The following is a 16764-nucleotide window of genomic DNA, read 5'->3' on the forward strand; positions in this document are numbered from 1 at the left end:
TCCTCGTTAGTATAGTGGTCAGTATCCCCGCCTGTCACGCGGGAGACCGGGGTTCAATTCCCCGACGGGGAGATTTAATCCTTTGGGGGCCTCACGGTAGCATGGTGGTTAGCATCAATGCTTCACAGCTCCAGGGTCCCAGGTTCGATTCCCGGCTGGGTCACTGTCTGTGCGGAGTCTGCACGTCCTCCCCGTGTGTGCGTGGGTTTCCTCCGGGTGCTCCGGTTTCCTCCCACAGTCCAAAGATGTGCGAGTTAGGTGGATTGGCCATGCTAAATTGCCCGTAGTGTAAGGTTAATGGGGGGATTGTTGGGTTACGTGGGTTTAAGTAGGGTGATCATTGCTCGGCACAACATCGAGGGCCGAAGGGCCTGTTCTGTGCTGTACTGTTCTTTAAAAAAAAAACATTCCAGATTCATTTTCTTGGGATCCACTACCAACCTGATTTTCCCAGTCCACGTGCATATTGAAGTCGCTCATGATTATTGTGATCTTGCCTTTTTTTGCATGCTTTCTCTATCTCCTGATTTATTTTCTGCCCCACATCCTGACTACTGCTAGGGGGCCTGTACATAACTCTCGTCAGGGTCTTTATCTTTGCGATACCCCAACTGTCATGGGGCTGGTTTAACACACTGGGCTAAATCGCTGGCTTTGAAAGCAAACCGAGGCAGGCCAGCAACACGGTTCAATTCCTGTACCAGCCTCCCCGAACAGGCACTGGTGATGAGGGGCTTTTCACAGTAACTTGATTGAAGCCTACTTGTGACAAGCGATTTTCATTTCAACTCTACCCACAGATTCTTTTCTTTTAAATAATTTTTATTGAAGAAATTTTTCAAAATACAAACATTTTAACCCCCCCCTACATTTACATTTAAATTATAACAAAACAAAGTCAAACCCCCCTACTTAACAACAAAAAAAAAGAAAAAAGTCCCCCCCCCCCGCCGGCGAACCGACAGTCAGACCAACTTATAATTTCTAGCAGCGTCCTCGGGCAGGCCTTGCCCGTGCCACCACCGCTACCGTACTTCCTTCGTCTTTGTCCCCCCTCCCGCCCTCCCCTCCCCTCCCGTGTTGCTGCTGTCACGACCTCAGTTTCTATCTCTGATCCAAGAGGTCCAGGAAGGGTTGCCATCGCCTGAAAAACCCCTGCACCGACCCTCTCAGGGCGAATTTGACCCTTTCCAATTGGATGAAGTTTGCCGTGTCATTTAACCAGGTGTTAACACTTGGAGGCCTTTCGTCCCTCCACTGAATCAAGATCCTCCTCCGAGCCACCAAGGACGCAAAGGCTAATATTCCAGCCTCCCTCTCCTCCTGTACCCCCGGTTCCACCCCAACCCCGAAGATCGCAAGTCCCCATCCTGGCTTGACCCTGGACCCCACCACTCTCGACACCGTCCCTGCCACCCCCTTCCAGAACTCCTCCAGTGCCGGACATGCCCAAAACATGTGCATGATTCGCAGGGCTTCCCGAACATCTAATACACCTGTCTTCCCCCCCGAAAAACCGACTCATCCTTGTCCCCGTCATGTGGGCTCTATGCAGTACCTTAAATTGAATGAGACTTAGTCTCGCACATGACGACGACGAGTTGACCCTCTCCAGGGCGTCTGCCCATGTCCCGTCCTCTATCTGTTCCCCCAGCTCTAACTCCCACTTATCTTTCAGCTCCACTACTGGTACCTCCTCCACCTCCTGCATAATCTTATAGATGTCCGAGATCTTCCCGACCCAGACCCCTGATAGCACCCTATCACTCACCCCCCCTGTCGGGGAGCGCGGGGAACCCCTCTACCTGTCGTCTGGCAAATGCCTTCACTTGGAGGTACCTGAACGTGTTCCCCGGGGGGAGCCCAAATTTCTCCTCCAGCTCTCCCAGGCTCGCAAACCTCCCCTCTATAAACAAGTCCCTCAGTTGTCTAATACCCGCCCTCTGCCAGCTCTGGAATCCCCCTCCTGTGTTTCCCGGCGCAAATCTGTGGTTCCCTCTTAGTGGTGCCCCTATCAGACCTCCCACTTCCCCCCTGTGTCGCCTCCACTGCCCCCAGATCTTGAGGGTGGCCGCCACCACCGGGCTCGTGGTATACCTCGTGGGAGGGAGCGGCCATGGTGCCGTTACCAGTGCCCCTAAGCTTATGTTGCCGCAGGACGCCCTCTCCATGCGCTTCCAGGCTGCCCCCTCCCCTTCCATCATCCACTTTCGTACCATCGATGTATTTGCTGCCCAGTAATATCCTGAAAGGTTGGGTAACGCCAGCCCTCCACTATCCCTACTCCGCTCCAAAAGACCCTTCTAACTCTCGGGGTGCCATGTGCCCACACATACCCCATGATACTACTCGTTACCTTCTTGAAAAAGGCCCTGGGGAGGAAGATGGGCAGACACTGGAACAAAAACAAGAACCTCGGGAGGACCGTCATTTTAACTGACTGCACCCTCCCTGCCAGCGACAGCGGCACCATGTCCCACCTCTTAAACTCCTCCTCCATCTGTTCCACCAGTCTGGAAAAGTTCAACTTGTGGAGGGTCCCCCAGTTCTTTGCCACCTGCACCCCCAAATACCTAAAACTTTTAACTGCTCTTTTGAAGGGGAGCCTCCCAATTCCCTCCCCTTGGTCTCCCGGGTGTATTACAAAGACCTCACTTTTCCCCAGATTTAATTTATACCCCGAAAAGTCCCCGAACTCCGCTAGTATCCCCATTACCTCCGGCATTCCCCCCTCCGGGTCTGCCACATACAACAACAAATCATCCGCATAGAGCGAGACCCGATGTTCCTCCCCTCCCCTTGTCAGTCCTCTCCACCCCCCTGAACCCCTCAGTGCCATCGCCAACAGCTCAATCGCTAATGCAAAGAGTAAGGGGGATAGGGGACATCCCTGCCTAGTACCTCGATGGAGCCCAAAATATTCTGACCTCCCGTTTGTTACCACACTTGCCATCGGAGCTGAATAGAGCAGTTTTACCCACTTGATAAATCCCTCCCCAAACCCAAACCTTTCCAACGTCTCCCACAAGTATTCCCACTCCACCCTGTCAAATGCCTTCTCCGCGTCCAACGCTACCACTATCTCCGCCTCCCCTTCCACTGCTGGCATCATAATCACATTTAACAATCTCCGGACATTTGTGTTAAGTTGGCGTCCCTTCACGAACCCCGTCTGGTCTTCATGGACTACCCCTGGCACACAGTCCTCTATCCTGGTTGCCAGGACCTTTGCTAACAGCTTGGCGTCAACATTCAGGAGGGAGATGGGCCTGTAGGACCCGCACTGGACCGGGTCCTTGTCCCGCTTCAAAATCAAGGAGATCAGGGCCTGCGACATTGTTGGGGGCAGAACCCCCCCCCCTCGCGCGCCTCATTAAAGGCTCGCACCAGCACTGGACCCACCAAGTCCACAAATTTCCTGTAAAACTCCACCGGGAACCCATCCGGCCCCGGCGCCTTCCCGCCTGCATCTGGCCTATCCCTTTAATTAGCTCCTGCAGCTCTATCGGCGCCCCCAACCCTTCTACCAGCTCCTCCTGTACCTTTGGGAACCCCAATTTGTCGAGAAAGTTCTTCATTCCCCCTCTCCTCTTCGGCGGTTCAGACCTATACAATTCCCTATAGAAGTCCCTAAAGACCCTATTCACCTCTTGCCCCTTCTGCACTACGTCCCCACCCCTCTCTCTCACTCCCCCAATCTCTCTGGCTGCATCTCGCTTACGAAGCTGGTGTGCCAGCATCCTGCTCGCCTTTTCCCCGTACTCATACGCCGCACCCTGCGCCCTTCTCCACTGCATTTCCGCCTTCCTAGTGGTCAGTAGGTCGAACCTGGCCTGCAAGCTACGCCGCTCCCTTAATAGCCCCTCCTCTGGTGCCGCCGCATATTTCCTATCTACTTCTAGGAGCTCCCCCACCAGCCTCTCCCTTTCCTGCCTCTCCTTCCTCTCTCTCTGTGCCCTTATGGAGATCAGCTCTCCTCTAATCACTGCTTTCAAGGCCTCCCAGACCGTCCCCACCTGCACCTCACCTGTGTCATTCGTACCCAGATAGTTCTCAATGCCCGTTCTCACCCTTCTGCACACCTCTTCGTCCGCCAACAGCCCTACATCCAGGCGCCACAACGGGCGTTGATCCCGCGCCTCCCCCATGTCCACGTCCACCCAATGTGGTGCATGGTCCGATATCGCAATGGCCGAGTACTCCGTGTCCTGCACTCTCGGTATCAGCCCCCTGTTCAATACGAAAAAATCGATCCTAGAGTACACTCTGTGGACATGGGAGAAAAAAGAATACTCCCTCGCCCTAGGCCTACCAAATCTCCATGGGTCTACCCCTCCCATCTGCTCCATGAACCCCCTTAACACCTCTGCCGCTGCCGGCCTCCTATTCGTCCTGGAACTCGATCTATCCAGCCCAGGGTCTAACACCGTATTAAAGTCCCCTCCCATGATCAGGCCCCCTGCCTCCAGTCCCGGGATGAGGCCCAGCAGGCGCCTCATAAAACCCGCGTCGTCCCAGTTCGGGGCATACACGTTTACCAGTACCACATTCTCTCCCTGCAACCTACCCCTCACCATCACGTACCTGCCCTCCTTGTCTGCCACCACCTCTGCCGCCACAAACGACACCCTCTTTCCCACCAAAATCGCCACCCCCCGGTTCTTGATATCCAAGCCTGAGTGGAACACCTGTCCCACCCACCCCCTTCTCAGGCGGACCTGATCTGCTACCCTCAAATGAGTCTCCTGCAGCATTGCTACATCAGCCTTCAGTCCCTTCAGGTGTGAGAAGACCCTTGATCTTTTGACCGGCCCATTCAGCCCCCTTACGTTCCACGTGATCAATCGGATCGCAGAACGACCCGTCCCTACTCCCTGTCGATTAGCCATGTCTTGTCCCTTGCTCGCCCCGGGTCATCCCTCCTTTTCTGACCCGCTTCCCATAGCGATGGCCCCCCCCCACCCCCCCGGCTCTCCCCTTCTCGTCCCTGGTCTTTCCAGCAGCAACCCGGTGTCCCCCCCCCCCCAGCCCCCTTCCCCCCCCCCCCCCCCCCCCCCCCCCCCTGGCTAGGACCCCTCCTAGCCGCGATGTACCCAACATCGTACTCCCGAGAGTCAGTGGTCTCCGCTGACCCGGCTGCTCCTGCCCCATTCCGACTCCTCCCGGTTCACCCCATCTGCGCCCGTGAAAGATCCCCTTAAAACCCCAGAGAAAGACCCGCATAATCAACCCGCTCCCCCCCGTCCCGTCTCCCCAACTTAACGATATAAATACCCAATGGCAACTAAATACATAAATACTTAACTACATACTTAAATAACAAAATAATTAACTAGCTATCAACTAACAGTGTGCCCAACCATCACCCTCCATCAAACAGCATAAATAACCGCAGATAACCATAACCCGAAAAGAAGAAAAGAACAAAAAACCCCCCCAAGCACCCAAAGGAAAAGGGTAAGAGGGGTAAATAACTAAGGGAAATTGGAAACGGGAAGAAACACCCCATAAGAAGCCAACGACCCACAATAGAGATTTCAACAGTACAAATATACAGAAACACCCAACAACTCGAAACCTTCAAGATATTCAGAAAAGTCAACCGTTCGAGAAAAAACACCCCAAACAATCCACGAAACTGTTACCCAGTTCCGACCTGGCCTGAAAAGAAAAGGGCCACTTGCTCAATCAAGAGTCCCCAGGCGGCTACGACCGCCGGTGCTCCCAGGTTTTAGTTCGTGTCCAACTTTTCCTCTTGTACAAAGGTCCAAGCCTCCTCTGGGGACTCAAAATAATGATGTTGGTCCTTGTAGGTGACCCACAAGCGCGCCGGCTGCAGCATTCCAAATTTGATCTTTTTCGCGTGTAGCACCGCCTTTGTCCGGTTGTACCGGGCCCGCCGCTTTGCCACCTCCGCACTCCAGTCCTGGTACACCCTTACCGTCGAGTTCTGCCACTTGCTGCTTTTCTCCCTTTTTGCCCACCTCAGGACTTTCTCTCGATCACTTAGCCGCTGGAACCGCACCAGCACCCCCCTCGGGGGCTCGTTTGCCCTAGGCCTCCTGGCCATGACCCGGTATGCCTCTTCCAATTCCAGGGGCGCCGGACCGGCCCCTTCCCCCATCAGGGAGCTCAACATCTCCGCCACATATCCCGGGAGATCCGACCCCTCCAGGCCTTCTTCCAGGCCCAGGATCCTCAAATTTTTCCTCCTCATCCGAGTGTCCAGCTCCTCGAAGCGGCTCTGCCACTTCATGTGGAGTGCCTCGTGCACCTCCACCTTTGCCCCGATGACTGTGGCCTCCTCCTCCCTCGCGGTCATCTCCTGCTGCAGCTCTTTAATCGACGCCTCTTGGATCGCCTGGGCTCCCACCAACCTGGTGGCCGTCGCGTTCATGGACTCTAAGAGCTCCACTTTCATCTCCGTGAAAAAACGGAGGAGAGCGGCCTGCTGCTCCTCCGCCCATTTCTTCCACTCCTCCGATACGCCGCCGGCCGCCATTTTGATTTTCTTCCCCCGCTTTTTTTGGGGAGCTGCTGCCGTTTTTCTTGCCGCTCCACTCCGGGTACCGACCATAAAATCGGTCTAGTTCTCCTCCGGGGACCTTCCCCCACCGGGATTCGTCTTTTCAGCACCGTTGGGGCCCTCCAATTGGCCCAAAAACACCTTTGTCGCAGGAGCTTCCAAATGTGCGGCTTAGCTAGTCATAGCCGCAACCGGAAGTTCCTACCCACAGATTCTATGCCTTCTCATTCTATATTGCTCCTTGCTATCAATTTAACTTCATTCCTTACTAACAATGCAACCCTGCCCCCTTTGCCCATCTGCCTGTCCTTTCCATAGGGCACCTATCCTTGGATATTTAGATCACAGCCCTTGTCGCCACATGCCCGTGATACCCACAACATCGTACCGGCCAATTTCAATGTACGCAACAAGCTCACTTACCTTAACGCTCGGTTCCCACCCCTATACCATATTAGTTTAAATCCTCCTGAGTGACACTAGCAAACCTCCCAGCCAGGATATTGCGCCCTTGAGTTTAGATGCAACCCGTCCTTCTTGTACAGGTTGCACCTGCCCTGGAAGAGATCCCAATGGTCCAGAAATCTGAAAAGCTGCACTGTTGTATTTCTAGCCTCACTGGCACGAGAAACGGAGTAATCCTGAGATTACAACCCGAGAGGTCCTGCTTCTTAGCTTACTGCCCAACTCCCTGAACTCTTTCTGCAAGACCTTGTTGCTCTTCCTGCCTGTCATTAGTACCTATGTATACTATGACCTCTGGCTGTTCACTCTCCCTTCAGGATGTCCTGTGTTCATTCAGAGACACCCTGGCACCAGGGAGGCAACATACCATCCTGAAGTCCCTCACTTCCACAGAAGTGCCTACCTGTGCCCCTTACTGTAGAGTCCCCTATTACTCACTCTCCTGCAGTTTGCCCTCCCCTGCTGAGCAACAGAGCCAGTTGTGCCACTGTTTTGGCTCCTGTTGTTTTCCACTGATAGGCTGGGGGAGTTGCCATTTGAAGTGGTGGGAGGGAGTTTTCGCTACTTGGGTATCCAGGTATAGAAGAGTGAGGGGATCTCGTAGAAACTTATAAAATTCTAACAGGATTGGAGAGGGTAGATTCAGAAAGAATGTTCACGATGGTGGGGGAGTCCAGAACTAGGGCTCATAGTTTGAGGATAAAGGGTAAATCTTTTGGGACTGAGATGAGAAATTTCTTCACCCAGAGTGTGGTGAATCTGGAATTCACTACCACAAAGTAGTTGAGGCCAAAACGCTGTGTAATTTCAAGAAGGCATTAGATATAGCTCTTGGGGCTAAAGGGATCAAAGGATGTTGGGGGGGGGGGGGGGGGGGGGGAGAGAGGCGGGATTGAACTTGATGATCAGCCATGATCATAATGAATGGCGGAGCAGGCTCAAAGGACCAAATGGACTCCTTCTATTTTCTGTATGTGACAGCAGAAAATAAGAACTAGGGGCAGGAAGAAGCCATCTGCCCCTTGAGAAGGCTGTTTTAGTGACTCGAAGCTAGTGTCCAGTGGTGTGCTGGGTCCCTTAATTGTTATTTATATAAATGATGGGTAGGATCAGTAATTTAGCGGGTGGCACAAAGCTTAGCCGGGTGGTTAACAGTGAGGAGTGTCTTTGGTTACAGGAAGATGCAGACATGTGGGCAGAAAAGTGGCAGATGGAATTTAATCCTGAAAAGTGAGGTGAATACACTTTGGAAGAAGTAATGTAACAAAGAAGCATTCAATGAATGGCCTGACACTGGGATGTTCTGAAGAATGTCCATAGATCTCTGAAGGCCGAAGGGCAGGTTAATAGGGTGGTGAAAAGGGCATTTGGGACACAATGGGGCTGGTTTAGCACAGGGCTAAATAGCTGGCTTTAAAGGCAGGCCGGCAGCACGGTTCAATTCCTGTACCAAGTGCCGGAATGTGGTGACTAGGGGCTTTTCACAGTAACTTCATTGAAGCCTACTTGTGACAAGCGATTTTCACACTAGGCCCAACCATCTTCAGCTGCTTCATCAATGACCTGCCTTCCATCATAAGGTCAGAAGTGGGGATGTTGGAGTTTGTACATTCTCCCTGTGTTTGCGTGGATTTTGCCCCCACAACCCAAAGATGTGTGAGGTAGGTAGATTGGCCACGCTAAATTACCCCTTAATTGAAAAATTAATTGGGTACTCTTAAATTTATTTTTAAAAAGAAAGAAGTGGAGATGTTTGTGGATTGACTCAGATAATGATGATGTGGAGATGCCGGTGTTGGATTGGGGTGAGCACAGTAAGAAGTCCAACAGGTTTGTTTCAAACACGAGCTTTCGGAGCGCAGCTCCTTCCTCAGATAAGGAAGATGTCCATGTCCAAATGCAGCAAGACCTGGACAATATCCAGGCTTGGGCTGACAAGTGGCAAGTTACATTCATGCCACACAAGTGCCAGGCAATGACCATCTCCAAGAGAGGATCTAACCATCTCCCCTTGACGTTCAATGGCATTACCATCGCTGAATCCCCACAATCAACATCTTGATCAGAAACTGAACTGGACTAGCCATACTGTGACTACAGGGCAGCACAGTGGTTAGCACTGCTGCCTATGGCACCGAGGACCCAGGTTCAAATCCCAGCTCTGAGTCACTGTCTATGTGGAGTTTGCACATTCTCTCCGTGTCTGCAGTCTCGCCCCACAACCCAAACATGTGCAGGGTAGGTGGATTGGCCATGCTAAATTGCCCCTTAATGGGGAAAAATTAATTGGCTATTCTAGATTTATATCAAAAAAATAAAAAGACCTGGAATGGAAGAAAGGGAAAAATAAACAACTAAAGACAAAGAATGGAATTGGAGGTGAAAGAAAAGGTAAAAGAGAACGAGTATTTCGAAGGTGACGAGGAGAGAGAAAAACAAAATTGGATTGGATTTGTTTATTGTCACGTGTTCCGAGGTATATTTTTCTGCGTGGAGCTCAAACAGATCATTTAGTAGTTTTTTTCAAACTTTTTTTCCGGCGACCCATTTTTACAAAATGACCGCCCCTTGCGACCCACGCCACGTTCACAATAGATTGTCCATCGTTACTTCTTCAAACATCACATTCATTTCCTGAAGCGGGAAAAGGACCCAGAGCAATGTGGGTCATACAGACCAATCTCCCTACTGAATGTCGATGCCAAATTGTTGACCAAAATTCTGGCCTCGAGGATAGAGGACTGTTCCGGGGATGATAGGAAAAGACCAGACGGGGTTTGTGAAAGGCAGGCAGCTGACAGCCAATGTTAGAAGGCTCCTGAATGTGATCATGATGCCCTCCGAGGGGAGTGAGACAGAGGTGGTGGTCACTATGGAAGCGGAGAAGGCCTTCGACCAAGTGGAATGTGTTATGGGCCCGGGTTAAGAGAACCCCAAAGTGTATCATGGAGTTCCCCTGACCCACAACATTTAATAGATTGTGGTATGGGTAGCACATGGCCCACTCTACAGGTGTGGTACAGCAGAAATGGAAAAATATTTTTTAAAAGCAAAACAATGTTTATTCTATAAACTCAAGTTAACCTTTTTAAACATACAGTGAACGTCTTAGCAACCATTAATTCAAATACAACCCCCAAAGACACTAAATAATCCTTTAAGCTTCCCTTTTAACATCCATACGAATTAAAACCCCTTTTACCAGAAGCATATTGGGTTTACATTCACTACTGAAAACATTTATAATTCTGAATTCACCAAATTCAGGGGCTGTTTAGCACAGGGCTAATCGCTGGCTTTGAAAGCAGACCAAGGCAAGCCAGCAGCACGGTTCGATTCCCGTAACAGCCTCCCCGAACAGGCGCCGGAATGTGGCGACTAGGGGCTTTTCACAGTAACTTCATTTGAAGCCTACTCGTGACAATAAGCGATTTTCATTTCATTTCAAATGATCAAGAGATAGTCTTTTCATGGCAGAGCGATCAACTGCACCTGCTTTGTCTGGCTTCAGCTCCAACACTGAAAACAAAACAAACACACCCTGCAACCTGCTCAAAAATGAAAGTAAAAAGCTGACAGACAGCCCATCTCCACCCACTTTCTGACATCACTGCAGTAGTAAACATTCATTTCTTAAAGGTACTCTCAGATATTTTTTTTTTAATATAATTTTTATTGGAATTTTTTTACAGAAAATATAAAACGTAACGACAAACAATGAAATGCAACAAAATAACCCATAATAACTATCACCCCCAGACCGTATCGACGCATGTATCCCATCCCCCAACCCCAATGAACAACAGAAGAACTTAAAAATAAATTTAAATTAAATAAAGAAACATAGTCATCGTCCGCCGCCCCCCCTCTTTTCCCTCCCCCTTCCCCCCTCCCCCCCCCCCCGCGTTGCTGCTGCTACTGTCCCTGTACCCTATCGTTGAGCCAGAAAGTTGAGAAAAGGTTGCCATCGCCTAAAGAACCCTTGTACCGACCCTCTCAGGGCGAATTTGATCTTCTCTAGCTTAATGAAACCCGCCATGTCATTGATCCAGGTCTCCACGCTTGGGGGCCTCGCATCCTTCCATTGTAGCAAGATCCTTCGCCGGGCTACTAGGGACGCAAAGGCCAGCACACCGGCCTCTTTCGCCTCCTGCACTCCCGGCTCCACCCCAACCCCAAAAATCGCGAGTCCCCATCCTGGCTTGACCCTGGATCCCACCACCCTCGACACCGTCCTCGCCACCCCCTTCCAGAACTCCTCCAGTGCCGGGCATGCCCAGAACATATGGGCATGGTTCGCTGGACTCCCCGAGCACCTGACACACCTGTCTTCACGCCCAAAAAACCTACTCATCCTCGTCCCAGTCATGTGGGCCCGGTGCAGCACCTTGAATTGGATGAGGCTAAGCCACGGACAGGAGGAGGAAGAATTAACCCTCTCCAGGGCATCAGCCCATGTCCCGTCTTCGATCTGTTCCCCCAGTTCCCCCTCCCACTTAGCTTTCAGCTCCTCTACTGATGCCTCCTGCATAACCTTGTAGATATCAGATATCTTCCCCTCTCCGACCCAGACCCCCGAAAGCACCCTGTCGCTCACCCCCCTCGCGGGAAGCGAAGGGAATCCCTCCACCTGCCGCCTAGCAAATGCCTTTACCTGCAGATACCTGAACATGTTTTCCGGGGGGAGCCCAAATTTCTCCTCCAACTCCCCCAGGCTCGCAAACCTCCCATCAATAAACAGGTCCCTCAGCTGTCTGATGCCCGCTCTGTACCAACCCTGAAATCCCCCATCAATGTTCCCCGGGACGAACCTATGGTTCCCCCTTAACGGAGCCTCCATCGAGCTCCCCACTTCTCCCCCATGTCGCCTCCACTGCCCCCAAATCTTGAGGGTAGCCGCCACCACCGAACTCGTGGTATACCTCGTAGGAGGGAGCGGCCACGGCGCCGTTACCAGGGCCCCCAGGCTTGTATCTCCACAGGACGCCCTCTCCATCTGTTTCCATGCTGCCCCCTCCCCCTCCATTACCCACTTGCGCACCATCGACACATTGGCTGCCCAGTAGTACCCCGAGAGATTGGGTAACGCCAGCCCCCCCCATCTCTACCCCACTCCAAGAAGACCCTCTTCACCCTCGGGGTCCCATGCGCCCAAACAAAGCTCATGATGCTGCTAGTCACCCTTCTAAAAAAGGCCCTAGGGATAAAGATGGGCAAACACTGAAAAGGAACAAGAACCTCGGGAGAACTGTCATTTTGACGGACTGCACTCTACCCGTCAACGATAGCGGCACCATGTCCCACCTTTTAAATTCCTCCTCCATCTGCTCCACCAGCCTGGTAAAATTAAGCTTATGGAGAGTCCCCCAACTCCTGGCCACCTGCACCCCCAGGTATCTGAAACTCTTCACTGCCTTCTTAAATGGGAGTCTCCCAATTCCCTCCTCCTGATCACCCGGGTGTACTACAAATACCTCACTCTTGCCTAAATTTAACTTATAGCCCGAGAAGCCCCCAAATTCCGCTAACAGCTCCATCACCCCCGGCATTCCCCCTCTGGATCCGCCACATACAACAGCAGGTCGTCCGCATACAGCGATACACGATGTTCCTCCCCACCCCGCACCATACCCCTCCATCTCCCTGACTCCCTCAACGCCATAGCCAAAGGTTCAATCGCCAGTGCAAATAGCAAGGGGGACAGGGGGCACCCCTGCCTGGTCCCACGGTAGAGCCTAAAGTACTCCGATCTCCTTCCATTGGTAACTACACTCCCCATCGGAGCCGCGTAGAGCAGCCTCACCCATTTGATGAATCCCTCCCCGAATCCGAACCGCTCCAGCACCTCCCACAGGTACCCCCACTCAACTCTATCAAACGCTTTCTCCGCATCCAGCGCCACCACTATCTCCGCCTCCCCCTCCACTGCCGGCATCATAATAACATTTAGCAATCTCCGCACATTCGTGTTGAGCTGCCGTCCCTTGACAAATCCTGTCTGATCCTCGTGTATCACCCCGGCACACAGTCCTCTATCCTGGTGGCCAGGATCTTCGGCAGCAACTTAGCGTCAACATTGAGGAGCGAGATAGGCCTGTATGATCCACACTGCAAGGGGTCCTTATCCCACTTTAGGATCAGAGAGATCAGTGCCCGCGACATCGTCGGGGGCAAAGCCCCCCCCCCCTCCCATGCCTCATTGAAGGCTCGCACCAACAGGGGGCCCACCAGATCCGCATACTTTTTATAAAATTCCACCGGGAACCCGTCCGGCCCCGGCGCCTTACCTGACTGCATTTGTCCAATCCCCCTGACTAGCTCCTCCAACTCTATCGGCGCCCCCAGCCCCTCTACCAGCTCCTCTTGAACCCTTGGGAACCATAGCCTGTTCATGAAGCTCTCCATCCCCTCTCTCCCCATCGGAGGTTCCGACCGGTACAGTTCCTCGTAGAAGTCCCTAAAGACCCCATTTACTTCTGCCCCCTTCTGCACTACATTCCCACCCCTATCCGTCACTCCACCAATTTCCCTAGCTGCATCTCGCCTGCTCGCCTTCTCCCCATACTCATATACCGCGCCCTGCGCCCTCCTCCACTGTGTCTCCGCCTTTCTGGTGGTCAACAAGTCAAATTTGGCCTGCAAACTACGCCGTTCCCCCAGCAACCCCTCCTCCGGTGCCTCCGCATATCTCCTGTCCACACCCAGGAGCTCCCCCACCAGTCTCTCCCTCTCCCTCCTTTCCCTATGGGCCCGGATGGAAATCAGCTCCCCCCGGATCACTGCTTTCAGAGCCTCCCAGACCATCCCCACCCGGACCTCCCCCGTGTCGTTGGTATCAAGATACCCCTCAATACTTCCCCGGACCCTCCTACACACCTCCTCATCAGCCAGCATCCCCACATCCAGGCGCCAGAGCGGGCGCTGGTCCCGCGCCTCCCCCATCTCCAGATCAACCCAGTGCGGAGCATGGTCCGAAATCGCTATGGCCGAGTACTCGGCGTCCTGCACCCTCAGGATCAATCCCCTGCTCAGGACAAAAAAGTCTATTTGGGAATAGACCCTATGGACATGGGAGAAAAAGGAATACTCCCGCGCTCTCGGTCTCCCAAACCTCCAGGGATCCACCCCTCCCATCTGGTCCATGAATCCCCTCAGTACTTTGGCCGCCGCCGGCCTCCTACCCGTCCTTGAACTGGACCGGTCCAGTGGGGGATCCAGCACTGTGTTAAAGTCTCCCCCCCATGATCAGGCCCCCTGCCTCCAGGTCCGGGATGCGGCCCAACAATCGCCTCATGAAGCCGGCATCATCCCAATTCGGGGCATATACATTAACCAGCACCACCTTCTCTCCCTGCAGCCTACCCTTCACCATAATATATCTGCCCTCCTTGTCCGACACCACCTCAGCCGCCTCGAACGCCACCCTCTTCCCCACCAGAATCGCCACACCCCGGTTCTTCGCGTCCAATCCTGAGTGAAAAACCTGCCCCACCCACCCCTTCCTCAGACGAACCTGGTCCGCCACCTTCAAGTGGGTCTCCTGGAGCATGGCCACATCCGCCTTCAGCCCCTTCAGATGAGAAATTACCCTAGTTCTCTTAACCGGCCCATTCAGCCCCCTCACGTTCCAGGTGATCAGCCGGATCAGAGGGCAACCCGCCCCCCTCCCCCGCTGGCTAGCCATAGCTTATCGACTGCTCGCCCCAGGCCAGCTCGCCCCGCCTGACCCGTTCCCCATGGCGATAACGCCTCTCCTCTACCCCCCCCCGGCCCACACCAGCTCCTTCCTGGCCATTCCAGCAGCAACCCGGTATCCCCCCCCCCCACCCCCCCAGGCTAGGACCCCTCCTAGCCGCGACGCACCCTCCATGGTACTTCCGTGAGTCAGCTGACTTCTGCTGACCCCGGCAGCTCCCGCCAAAACCTATCTCCTCCCGGCATGGGGTCATCCCCCTCTTGCCACACCTCCTTGGCACCGCTTCAGCGCGGGAAAGAAAACCAGTAGAGGCCACGCCCCCACCGCCAGCTCCGCCCCCCCCGTCCCGCAGCGCGGACAACCAGAGGAAAGCCCGCGCTTTCACACTGCCACACCCCACCCTTCTGACGCAGCTCCTCAAAATCCAGTTTCACCCCAACCCCCAGCTCCGTACAGAAGAGAACATATAAAGCACATACCCCCAACGTTCCCCACGTACCCCACACCCACACCCAACAGACAAACCCACCCGGAAACAGAGCAAAAAGAAAACCAGCATAAAAAAAACACGTGTCAAAATTGAAGAACAGCAACAGCAAAAACAGCAACGGCCATAGCGTGTCCCCAGGCCCTAGTTCGAGTCCAGCTTCTCCGCCTGTACAAAGGCCCACGCCTCCTCCGGGGACTCGGAAGTAATGGTGCCGGTCCTTGTATGTCACCCACAGGCGCGCAGGCTGCAGCATTCCAAATCTGACCTGCCTGGCATGCAGCACCGCCTTCGTCCGGTTGAACCCGGCCCGCCGCTTTGCCACCTCCGCACTCCAGTCCTGGTAGATTCTCACTACCGAGTTCTCCCATTTACTGCTCCTCTCTTTCTTGGCCCAGCGCAGCACACACTCCCGGTCACTGAATCGATGGAACCGCACCAGCACCGCCCGCGGGGGTTCATTTGCCTTAGGCCTCCTGGCCATTACTCTGTGAGCTCCCTCAAGCTCCAGGGGCAAATGGAAGGACCCCGCTCCCATCAACGAGCTCAACATCGTGGTCACGTACGACGGGAGATCCGACCCTTCCAGCCCCTCCGCCAGGCCCAGGATCCTCAAATTCTTTCGCCTCGTGCGAACGTCCAGCTCCTCCAAGCGGCCTTGCCACTTTTTGTGAAGTGCCTCGTGCAACTCCACTTTCCCCACAAGGGCCACGGCCTCCTCCTCCCGCTCAGCAGCCTGCTGCTGCAACTCCCGAATGGACACCTCCTGGGCCGCCTGGGTCCCAAGCAGCTTGTTGGTAGTCTCATTCAGTGAGTCCAGCAACTCAGCCTTTAGCTCCGCAAAACAGCGCAGAAGAGAAGCTTGCTGCTCCTGCGCCCACTTCCACCAGTCCTCGGGTGTTCTGCCGGCCACCATTTTGTCCTTCTTCCCCCGCTTTTCTTGGGGAGCTGCTGCAGCTTTTTCCTTTGCCCCACTCCAGGTGAGCACCATAAATTATGGGGAATGCTCCTCTAGACACCTTCCCCCACCGGGATTCGTCGAGACAGCGCCGTTTGGGGCCCTCAAATCGGCCCAAAAGTCCTTAAGTAGCGGGAGCTGCGGTGCCGCACCTACAAAGCCGATTTTCTGACCGCTCCACTCCTAGTCCAGGCCATCCACCGGTGGAGAATCTGAGAAGGAGTGTTCCCACATGGGGAAAAGTCCAAACAGCACCACTACGAGCCCTTAAAAGAGCCCCAAAGTCCGAAAATAGTGGGAACCACTGAACGTGCGGCTTAGCTCCGCATCACCGCTACCGGAAGTCCGTCTCCGCTTCTTCAATGGCCTTGGTGAGATCTCTTCACCGTTCTTCCCTCTGCTGCTGGAATTCAGCTTTCATAAAGGCCCTCAGGTCAGCTTGAGGCCTATAAGCTGGCCCTTCCCCCGCTTGCATGCTTGCAGAGGCTTTCGTTTGCTGCTGTTCAGACAAATCTTGCACTGTTTCTGAGGGTCTGATAACCAAGAAACATCCTATTCCTGGGGGAAAATACTCCTTGAACCTTCACCCACGCCTTTTCATCTAAATTCCAACCCGTGCTGCCCAAAAAAGA

At 53.6% G+C, this 16764-nt stretch overlaps 1 non-coding gene across 1 annotated transcript; it reads left to right on the forward strand.

The window, feature by feature from the left end:
* trnad-guc lies at positions 1 to 72 on the forward strand. The gene has a single exon. It is a non-coding gene; the product is annotated as a tRNA-Asp (tRNA).
* The last annotated feature ends 16692 nt before the right edge of the window (positions 73 to 16764 follow it).

This window comes from Scyliorhinus canicula, chromosome 6 (genome assembly GCF_902713615.1).
Source record: "Scyliorhinus canicula chromosome 6, sScyCan1.1, whole genome shotgun sequence".
Taxonomy (NCBI): domain Eukaryota; kingdom Metazoa; phylum Chordata; class Chondrichthyes; order Carcharhiniformes; family Scyliorhinidae; genus Scyliorhinus; species Scyliorhinus canicula.